At 39.0% G+C, this 12,170-nt stretch overlaps 1 protein-coding gene across 6 annotated transcripts in view; it reads right to left on the minus strand.

Moving 5' to 3' along the window:
- The window catches only part of PCDH15 (protocadherin related 15), a 1,027,345-nt gene that overhangs the window by 217,761 nt on the left and 797,414 nt on the right, over positions 1-12,170 (minus strand). The gene's annotated exons all lie outside the window — the stretch shown is intronic.

Below are 12,170 nucleotides of genomic sequence, written 5' to 3' on the forward strand. Positions count from 1 at the left end.
AGCACACGTCCCTTTTAAAAATCAGAATAAAGCAGGCAAGATATGCATTTCTACAGCAATCTCCTTTCTTTTAGATACATTTTACACTACAATAGTATCAAGGAAAGGAAGGTCGCAAATGTTCAAGCAAACGCTTGGCTATGCTACTATAAATAGACCCTTGAAGCGAACATTTCAGATATCATCATAGCAGTGAAATACAGCAAATGCTTTAAAATATGAAATAAAACCAAACTGAATTTGAGAATCATTAGGAGCTAGAGTGGCTGTGACACACGAACACATACTGCAAAAGAAACTCAAGCCAAGGTACAGGCATTTCAAGGATAGGTACATGTGAAAAGTTTGGATGAACACTGCAATAATTCAAACCATTTTTCAGAAGTGAAGTGATCTCACATGCTGAATATGGAAACAGCCAGAAAAACCATTTGCAGGCTTTCATCTTGTTTGGTATTTGTATGCCCAATTCTTTGCCTACCAACTTAAGCATTTCTGTACCTACTAACAGCACTTAGCCCTCACTGCTGCTTTGAATATTTTCTGAAGTTTTCCTATGTGGTAACACCAGAGCTGCCATCCTCAACTCTTTGAAAAGAACAGTTTCAGTAATCTTGGCTGCTTCATCAACTAGAAACGTAGCTACTCCATGAATGTATGTGCACCAGTCTTTTCCCTCCCCTTGGAACTTTTATTTGTGTGGCCAAAATGTTTAATAAGCTCTAGAAAAAACAGACACCTTTTTTCCAGATACAACTAATCCTGGCAGCCTTTGCTTTGGAAAGCCTTAACACTCCATGTTCTGCAAGAGGGAGCTTGAAATTTAGCGTAGGAACGAGACAAGTCCGTGCTTGGTCAAGCTCTGGCACAGCCTTCAGCAATCCTCCTGCTGAGATGCAGAAGAAATCTGCAAGACCTTTAACGATGCCTGTCAATAACCCTAGAGGGAAAAGAGGTGAGCCAGGAGGAGGAGAACAAGATGGGAATGGGTGTAAGGCAGTTTGCAAGAGGGGAAAGTTAATATCCCCTCCTGTAATTTTGGATATGTAGCTACACGGTCATCTGCAACAACAGAAGCTATTCCACCCATGGTTTAACCCACCCAGAAGTAATTTCCTACAGGTTACTGAAGTCCGATGAGGCTTTCCCAGGCTCGCGAGCCAGGGCTCACAGCCATGTGTGGTTACATAGCTCTTGCCTTTGGGTTCAGAGCATCTGCCTACCAACACAGGACTGGCACCTCCACACTTCTGCCTCTCCGCTCGTGGCTTTTTCCACAGTTCCCAACGAGCAGGCGAGGTCCTTTGTCACACGCCTGTTTCCACTTTTGACTCTTTAAAAAATTAAACTCTTAAAAGTGTAATGAGGAAGATGAGCTCAAAATAGGCATAAAGAAAGAGAGAAGAAGATATATTTGACATATGTTTGAATTTTTAAAATGCTTTAGGACTGCATGAAAGTTACATGCTGAGAGATAAGATTATGCATAAAACTGTCTAAGACTAAAATGCTATTTTTAAATTTACAAATCAATCCAAGCATTCCCAGATAAATCTACATTATTGTTAAAACCATACCCACAACAAAACCAGTCTCATTTGCTAAGGCTAGCTAGGTGTTAGACCCACCATTACAATACAAACAAGCTGAGTCTATGCTAGAGTAACAGCAATGGATCCAGCCCTGTCAATAATGAGCTGTCAGCTGTACCTGACCGCCAAAACTAGACTAAAATAATAATAGTTGGGTATATAACTCAAATAGCAAGGACATGTGCTTACTTTCCAATTCAGGGAGAAGCATGTAGAAAAACTGTATTTGAAATTAAACAGGTTCTACTGGAACAACAGCTATTTTATCCCATGCTGCCGCCATTATACTGACTCCTCAGAACCAAAGCAATCAATTGAACAGAAGCAAGTTGTATAAAAAAACCAAACAAGTTTACTTCTTATAAAGAAATATAAGGAAACTAAGAATGAAAGGCGAAATCTGTTACGTTTTTATTCCATATAAGTTGTTTTTCTAAGTACTGTATACGCTCTGAAACAGGCTGCTCAAACTAGAAGGTATCATGCAACAAGACCAGTCGCAATCCGCTGAAATGTTTAGGGGATAATTTAAAGGGGTTTTGAATTAAATAGGCTGATGTGCCTTGAAGCAAAGCTAAAGGTACCTTCATATTGTTTTAATAATCCATAGATAATGCAAGTATCTTTTTCATTTTAACTTAAATTAGAACTATGAAAACATAACTGCACCGATGAAGCAGCCATTAAGTACGTTAATGAATTTGTAAAAGCACATGTAGGATTGTTTCAGAAGGTGTACGTACACTTCTGAGGAAAATTATTTTAAAAATTTGTATTCAAAACATGCTGTGATCAATAGTAGCAATAGCTATGATCATTACACAGGGATATTTCTTTCTTTCCCGAGTGCTTTAAAATGTAAAAGGCACAAACAGGCGCCCACAACGTTCCCCCAGGTCCTGCTGACGTGGTGCTGCTTGGCAGAAAAGCTGTCAGGGCTCACAGGGTGTGAGACAGCTCCCCAGAGCCCATCGCCCTGGGACAGGGCCCTAGTCCTACTCCCAAAACTGCTCTGCATTAGCGGCTATCACTAGAGACCAGCAGACCACAACGATACAACACCCACCTCCAGCCTCACCAGGAGGTTCAGAGAAAAGATGCTCGGCCCTCTGAGGGAGAGGACAGAGTCACCTACAGACAGAAGGCAGATCCTGACTTAAGCAGAGGAGGTAGAGCCTCCTCACAGCTCGGCGGAGTGGGCAAACATTACAACACAGCGTCTGTGACAGCCACCATTGCCTATTAGTTCCAGCACACTTGCAAATGACAGTGATGGGTTGGGGTTTTTGTCTCTCGGACTCAAAAGAAAGCTCTGTAAAAAGACAGAAACTCATTTAAAGGAAGGGAAAACAGATTAACGAGCAACTGAAATGTTTGCAGGGCCTGCGACTGCTTAGGGACACTCGGTTGGAGGCAAAGAAAAAGCACATGGGGTTTTTATTGAGACAGGCTTGAGAAAGGGCAAGGCAAGTCAGCACGGCTATGCAGCAGCGCGGGGAAGGTTACTCAGAATAAATAGACAGCCTTCAAAAACCAGCCACTTCCAAGTGAAGAACATAAAAGGGTTCACAAGCTCTGGCAGAAGCAGGCAATTAAAAAAACCAACAAACAAGGAGATTCTGTCAGTTTTAGGGTAAAATATGCAGTAATTTATTTACTTTTCCCCATTAGGGAAGAGATCTCTCAGTTAGTGGTTTTGGTATTAACAGACTTCCAGGTGCTTGAATATAGCAGAATATATCATCGGGCAGGCAGAAAAAAAAAACAAATCAAAAAAACCTCAAACCCAAACCTCAACTTGCAAACGTTATCACAAGTATTGATAAATTTTAGAAAATAAATCCTTCTTCAAACAGAACTGTGACAGGAAGCCTGCCAGGGAGTCTGCAGGGCCAAGAGATGATCAAGGCAAAAATAAAAAAGAAAATTTAAAAAGCTCAGAGAGAATAAGGTAGTAGCACAAAACCTAATTTTTTTTTCCTTCTTTTGTGTTCACCGTGAAAGGACTCTGCTGGGTCCCCGTGCCAGCACCTTCTCCATGCGGGATGCCAAGCAGGCTCTGCAAAAAATCACAGCTTTCTGAGGCATTATGGACTGAACAAGCCAAATGGAGTGCAACATGAAGCCAAGAGCGGATAGGTTTCTAAAGGAAATCAAGAGTGAATCATCTGAACTTGCTGTACTATGTAATTTCCTGCTTAAAAGTGCTTTGGTACCTGAGGAATAGCAGGTGGCAAACGTAACAGCAAAATTAAAAGGGTCCCAGGACAGCCCAGGGGAATACCACCGTGAAGCCTGAGGCTTGTACCAGGAAAAATTAGCAGATGCTATAACCGTTCGATATGGTGCCTGTAGACTTCCGGCCAACTTTGACAAGCTCTCTCACAAAATGCTCTTAAGGAAATTTGGCCTTGACAGAAAACAAGCGAAGACCTGTGTATCCATAAATAGTTAGGTTAAGAGACACGAGGCAGAACAGGAGTAAGCTTTCAGTTCCTGTAGGGAGAGAGAGGAGATCCACAGGGATCTGTGCTAGTACCGGAGCTGCCTGGCTCACTCCTGCATGATGTCAGAAATGTGCAGGAGAGCACAGTAACGAGTTACAGATCATACTCAATTATTCAGAGCAGAGAGGATGAGGGTCACTTGCGAAAGACCGCAGTTTTAAGCACCCACAACCACATACTTAATGAAGTGTCTCAAGTTTTTTCACATTTTCCTTGTATATATTCAGTCTTATGAAAAATACCAACCAAAACTCTCAGTACTCTTACACAGAGAAATCTTTTCCGTTACGTTTGGGAGGATGAGGAGTCAAAATGATCCTCCGTTTCAATGAAATCAAACAAGACTTGACTGCTTAGGGACTGTGAGGACAGAGCACTGGGAATTTTCCCCTCAGCTCTTTTCAATAGAAAGATCTCTTGTAATTCATTATGAAATGATCCGTGAATAATAAAATGTTTATTCACAAACATCATGAAACAGTGCCATTCGCCTACCCCAGTCACGAAATGATACACACTTCAGAAAGCAGCAGCACTGTCTGTCTGTCATGGGAAAGATGATGATCTGAAGTTACTGTTATAAAATCGAAAGCACTAGTAAAAAAAAAAAACAAACCAAACAAACCCAACACAATAGCAAATATTCATTCAAATGCTTTGTCTTAATGCATTTAGTGTAGCTGGAAAATGCTTATATTCATTTGCTATGCTCTATTTGTCTTGCTCTTTGACCTGAGCGGTTAGCCAAAATCTGGCTGCAAATTGTTTCTGTTTAGGAGAGAAACCGATAATGGAGCCAGGTCTGTTTTAAACAATCCTGTTTATTCAGTAGAGAGGCAAAAGCCACATTTCCCTGGAGAGGAACTGAGCTTCCAGACACTGTACTCCTGCTTACGTTTGAACATACTTCAACCACAAAACCTCTTTTTACTTTTATTCAGGAACTGACTACCACCACCACATCTGAGCCTGGCTCTGATGTTTCCATCTCTGCCTGCTTTTCTCTTTCAGCACACACACCTTCATAACGCAGTGAAACTCTTTCCACTGATATCTCTATTGCAAATGGTGACATGTGGCTAGAATACAGCTATCTATGCAGGATAATAACATGATAATAAATATGATAATAAAACAATAATGACTGGCAGAAACTTCCCTAGTTTTTCTTACCTGAAAAATACATTAAAAAGTCTAAAGCAAAAGAACTTCAAACTGCAAATCATTGATTAGTCCCAAAACTTGCAAAGGAAGCCATAAAAAGACTTTGCATGCATTCATGCAAGAGTGTTTTAGCCTCCCACTAAGGATAGTGAGGAAAAGGAACAACTGATTTTTTAACTTTATTAACATGGCTCTTAATAAATTTAGGATGGCGGTTGCATTCAATAATCCAAACAGTATCTCTAGGCATCTGCATAAACACATGTATTCTTTACACCATCACATGGTGTCTGAAATACAGTATGGAACAGTTAAAAGGAAATTTACAACCGAGATGCAGAATATGTATTTTGTGCTTAAAGTTACATATTTTCCAAAGATTTTGCATGCACAGTATTTAAAATTTTAAATAACATTTTAATATGTCCATGACTGCCAGACTGTCAATAGAAAGATATGTAAAATGTCGTGTTTTAGTGTAGTAACTCAATTATTTGATTAAAAACTGAAATTGAGGGGTTTTGTCGTCTTACACAGATACTTTTGATTGATTGTTCTAATGACTGTCATCTCCCGCCTCCTCCTTCCTTAGTTTTTAACTCTCCTCACCATCCTCCTCCCCTGAAATTTTTCTCATCCACTTTTTGGGGGTAACACACTTCTCAGCACTGCACGAAGGTTTTGGAAGATATCAGCTTGGACCTTGCATCTCTGGGAAAACACTACTAACGCTTTAAAACCACCATGTTGCCAAAAAACCCACAGAGGGTCGTTTTTGCTAAATAATGATTAATAAGCAAGATAAAGAAAAGCAAGAAAAGAGCAACTTCATGGAACTCATTTACCTGAACAGAGTACCTTCCTTCCTTTATATGTTCACCTGGAACTCATCTTCCTGATTTTTAAAGCCATGCAAGTCAGAAATACTCTACTTGAAGTAAATGAAATAAAAACCAGTTCAATCTCTTTGGAGTGAGAGCTGAACTTAATGTTGTATATCTACAGTTTTATCCAGAATACACTGGCTTCATGCATTATTGAACAGTAACTTTTAAGTGACTTAAAACCTCTCAGGTCAACAACACAGTCCTCCCTGTATCTAACACTGTTCTCTCGATGTTGTCTAACATGTAATTATTTAGTAACAAACACAGTCATGAAATACCAGAACCTAACTGCAAGACTGAGCAACAATTTAGGATTTCAAATTAGCTACCCATGCTGTATCACAGACAGCAGTATGCTGAATTCAAGTTGCCATAGGCTTGTTCAAGGCACTGATTCTATCAAGTACTAAGCATTAAATGAGAAAAGAAGAAAGCACTGATTGGTATTTGCTATGAGTTACAAGTTTAGAGATTGTTTTAAAGACAAGGGACCATAATAATTGTTGCACAGCTGATATCGAGGATAGCTCTGCTTAAAAAAAACCCATATCCTTTTTTTTTTCCATGATCTACCTGAGATGCAAAGCCAAATTTGCCAACCGTATCTATTTATGGAGAACTTCTTCCTCTTAGGGAAAATAAGAAGGAAAAGGGAGGAAATAGCACATTTTTAGAGTTAGACCAATGGTTTTCTGCTGAGAGCTTTTTTTTTTGTTTGTTTGGGTTTTTTTTTCTTATTACCACAAAAATGATTGTGTTCTGGGAAACTGAAACACAAGTTAACCTTTACTGAACTAGGACACTGTCTGGTTTTGAGCAGGTAATTTATTAATAAGAACTGTCTTTTACATGACTGAAGACAAGAGACCATGAACCAGCCACAGGTTCACCAACTAGGGCGATGCTGCTCTGATGATTCACAACCACCTCAGGTCCCACCTGCCTGCCCTGAGATGCTCCTGGCAGTCAGTGGTCGGGGCCACTACACAGGCAGAAGTAAACACCACCGACTGCTGTAAAAGATAAAACCATACAAAAAGGAAGAGTTCCCACACTTTTGCTTAGATCCCCCAAGGCGAGGTTCCCACCCACAGCGTTCCTATGTCTATTAGCCTGCATGAAATCCACTAACAGAAGGGACAAAAATTACATCTTTAGAATTTATTATTGTATTCAAAAACTGCAAGACATTTTCTACCCACTAAATCACATGGAAGACTAAATTATTAAGACATACACAAAAACTGCTAAAAAAACTTTTTAAAAAAGGAGGAACATCATGAATATATGCATTACTCCACATTGACCAAAACAATATCCATCACAGTGCCTTGCGCAACAATCCACCAAAAAAAGAAATGTTCACTTGCATTAATATTTCAGTCTGCCAATTTGTGGTGGCATTTCTTAGACAGACACGCGGTTAATTGACCTTTACCTGATATATGCATTAATAACATGGCTGTGAAAACCTGTCCTAAATCACACTCTTACCAAATCAACTGATATTATTTTAAAATAATATCCTAAGTCAAAGTAAACCCAGTGTTACCTATTCAATTGTCCTAGAAGCTCTAAGGCACTCGTATACACATACACTATCTGTTTCACAGACACATACAGGACATTTGTAAGATGATTAATGCTGAACAGTTAAGCATGTTCTGTAAGGAGTTTAATAAATTGTTTAATAGTGAAAAACCCAAAATGTCTCCCCAGGCATTTTTCTCTTAGAACATAAGAGCATATATTCAATTGTGAAAAGAACATACCTAATTCCTAAATACTAGCTTATTCTAATTTATATAAACTATATAAATACATTAAAAAATTGGCAAACTGGATTAAATCACTGAAACACACAGGCTATTTCTTGTGTTTGACAATTTACAGTCTCTACTGCTTCGAACTAAACTAAGGAAGATGCATATAATGCTTTTCAACATCCAAATTCCATGAACATACAGATGCAGCATTCTTTTCCCACGTTTTTGTGTGTATCATGTTGTTTCCTAGAAGTGCTGAGAATTGTAGAGTATTTCAGAATGATAATTTTTACTGACAACACAAAATATTCCAGAAGAAAACCATGTATTGCTTTTAACCACTATTTCTTCTTGGGTTTCTCTCACGGTGTAAAGCAATATAGATACATTATTTTACCAGAACAGGGTGGTCAATATTAGCGTAATTAGTTAACACCAGATATCTCATGCCAGCATTTTAAACCCTGAAAAGTGGGTTGGGTTTTTTTTTTTCAGCTTTCCCAGTTATGAAGCTGCAACTGTGCCCGAAGAACTTCAAACAAAGCCTGGAGGCCTTCAGTGCACATCACGCTCATAGCTTAGTTGATGAATTTACCGATCGAGACAGCAGAACTCTCATCTCCATGCAAACAAGGGTGAGAAGCTTTTTGCCGGATAGAAAATATTAGTAAGGCAACATATATTATCCCATGCTGACATCCAGAACCCCTTCAAAGCGAGCCCTAAAATACTGAACCAACAAAGTTTTTGATGAATCACTATGGTTACACTGGTTCTCCTTGTGCTTTCTTGAGAAACACGCGAGGTTAGAAAGCAAGCCTTAAATCAGAAATTAGCTAAGTTATATCCATGCTGTGCAGAAACGCATACACTATTGCCAACACACAGTACTAAAACAGCAGGAAGAACTGCAAAACCATTCCAGCATCGTTTCTTGCTGCTGCTTCAGATGCTTTGCCAGTACAAGGGCTGTGACAGAACACTAACGAACACAAATCCATCATAAAGTACTTACTTGCATGTCAGTAAAATACAGCAAATAGTTCAACAGTTACCCAACCCCAAGTGAAGTAAATCCAAAAAGCAAGAAACACCCTAGAAAACTATATTGAGCTGAAGATACTACCAAAACCTTGTCAGTAGCTACATCGAGTATGTCACGTCAAATTTCCTATTTGCGGGATCTCACCATTCTCCATCTCTTATTGCCTTCCTATTGATAGCTACACGTGCCTACAGACGCTCCCTTTGATCAGCGAGCAGCAGTGCCTCGCATCAGGAGTTTACAGAATTTCCCATGCTACTCTTTGAGGGCCAATGCGGTACAAAGATATACAGGAATACAGGGTGAATGGGATTTTGTGACCCTCCTCTTTGACACAATATAGAACACCAAATTTCTGGGCTATGGTCTCAACTGAAAGCCAGTAAAAAGAGAGAGGAAGAAAACTTGAGGCATAGATTTAAAACACCCTGCAAAGCTGAAACACAGAATGGAGAATAAATCCTCTGCAGAAAATTGTTCTGATTAAATTGTCACAGGAGCTAAACAGATTTATATAGCAACAGTTCGATGCCACGGAAACTGCTCTCCAAGAAAGGGCAAATCTACATGAGGAAACCAACTCCTTCAAAATCTACGTTGCTCAGCCCTGGAGATTTGCAGCCAATTCACCTAATCTATACTTCTTACTTGTTTGCAACACTGAACATATATTGGAAGGTTCATGATCTGTTAAAACAATACTTCTTACCATCAGCGATGCTGCAGTCTAACTGGACTGTGTGAAATGTCCACACTTGACATGAAAATGAAATATGAGCAGCATTGAGCAGCATTCCCAGAGATTAGCTTTGCTGTGTAGCACTTGGGTGAAAGTGCACTAATACCAGTAGTAGAATAGGTACTGTGTTGTAACAGTCCACCCAGGGGAACCTAACTATTAACAGCAGATAGTAAAACTGGTATTATGAAATCATTGCTAAAAATTGTTCAGTTCAAACATATGTATATGCAGAAAGTAACAATAACAGGGGTTGACCTGCAAGTTTAAAATAAATCTAACTTTTCTATTTATTTATAAGAAGTTCACCTTCATTTCTAAAAGTTACTGATAAAAAGCAACAGCAGGTAATTTCTGCAGTTGACATGTCTGAACTAACCTCTCATGTCTTCTCTGGGGGTACAAGAAGCATTTTACTAACTGGTGGGAAAAACTAAGACAAAAGAGTATCAAAAAGGGACCTGCTTTCTAAATTCGGCACCATACACGTCAAATAGCATTTAGCACCTTATTTGGTTGTTCAGCATAATTCATGGTTGCTGTGTTCTTAGCTTTCTGTTGTGTCCAATGTTTATGCAGTTTACTAAAAGGAAAACTGTAAAATTCAAATATCCTGACAGATCATGTTGTTAACAGAGTAAGCTGCCAAACCCACAATTCTTTTCATTTATTTGTAAAAACAAGCCACCTTTGAGGGGGGGAAAAATATGTTGAAAGAGCAGCAAGATAGCATAATGAATCAGAGCAAAGAGGAAAATAGAGACTATTTTTATCAATGATGTCTTCCATGAACAGCAGGTCCAAAAAAGAACTGAATTTCATCAGGATCTGATCACAGTGCTTACTAAATTGCTTTCTCTGTATCTGACATGCCTTATAAGAAATGTCTCCAACAGAGAATCTGCGCTGGAGACTAAACAAAATGCATTATGCAATGGGCCTCCTGCCTTGGCGCCCAGGTATAATCTCCTGTGCAACTCAGGCAAAAGCAAGAATTCAACCTGGAGCTTCTACTTGTTCCAATGCGATGACTGTGATTAAAGAACAATAAACATTTCCTTTCTGACATTTCACTTTTTCCCATACAAACTATTAAGCCTTTTTCCTTGATGATCTTTCTAATTCTTCATGGTAAGTTTCTTATTATTGTGATTTCTGTTCAGGATTCAGAATGAGACAAGAACGGCTGCAGAAGAGCAAGTTGTAAAACCCAAGACAAACGCGCCTACTTCTGCTTGACACAGACTCATAAAAAACAGAAAATAAAGATCAGTGTAACAAGTTAAAGATTTTTTTCTCCATTTCTAAGAGTAATTTCATTACAATACAAAAGTCTGTGAAGTATTAATCTGATTTTGTTTTCTTTTAAATGCACATTTCTCTCAGAGGTGAAGAAGGAATACAGTTGTCAGCTATGTCAACAGTTGCTGATTTCAGCTAAGTTTGCAAACACTTAATCTTACTTGATGCTGTTAAGGATGTTAATGTTAAGGCTGATGGCTTCTTTATGCCTTTAGAAAGATTAGCCACGATATAATATACTAGAAAAGGCACGAGAAGGTATGATCAAAAGCAGGGTATTGCCTGTATACAGACAAACTCTGGCTTAGCAAGTACCTTTCAGCCTGAAGAAATGACAAAGAAGAAATATGCAAAAGGTCTGTAAAACTGTGCGTTAGAGTGTGTGAATAGGGTCAATTGCTCACTGTCTCTTCCAAATCAGCAGCTTGGGACCATCTAAACAAATTACCCGGTGGCAGGCTCAAAACATGCAGAACAACAAGGATCTTCACCCAAATACAGTCATGCTATGATGGTCCTTGCTGCAGGCACCGTAAGTGCTAAAGGTTTACCTTGGCTCAAAACCAGACAGGTTCACAGAACAACAACAAAATGTCTCTACAATCAATTTTTGAGACGGCGCTTCTAACTGCAATATGGGGGAACCCTTGGGGAAGGTATAACCAGTACCACAGGTGGGACCTGTCTTATGTTAATTTGCATGAAACTAGACAAAAAACTCCTAACAAAACACTAATGCATTTAAAATTCAAAAAAATAAGCTAAACAGAAATGAATAGGTCGATATTTCACCCAGATCCTCTGTCTCTGGACTGATTCATTTTACACATAGATTTCATTAAGATAATGATGCTGCTTTGTTTTTTTATTTACACATTTACTATCTTCCTTCAGAGAACTTTGCTTTGGTAGAGCCATTTTCTCACCTGGAGGAACAAACAAAGTCAAAAGCCTCGAAGCAGAGGAAATTTTGGAAGTATTGAATCTACAGTCAAGCAGTGTTCCCACTGGCCAGGCCGATACAGGAGTTAAACATCTGGGATTAGCAAAACACCGCTATGGACCACCACACTCAGCTTTGAGAAGAAACATTTACATTTTCTTTACTGATTTTTTTTTTTTTTTTTAAATATACTTACAACTAAATGGGCATTTTTCTACATTTCAG

This window comes from Grus americana, chromosome 7 (assembly GCF_028858705.1).
Source record: "Grus americana isolate bGruAme1 chromosome 7, bGruAme1.mat, whole genome shotgun sequence".
In the NCBI taxonomy this organism is placed as follows: Eukaryota; Metazoa; Chordata; class Aves; order Gruiformes; family Gruidae; genus Grus; species Grus americana.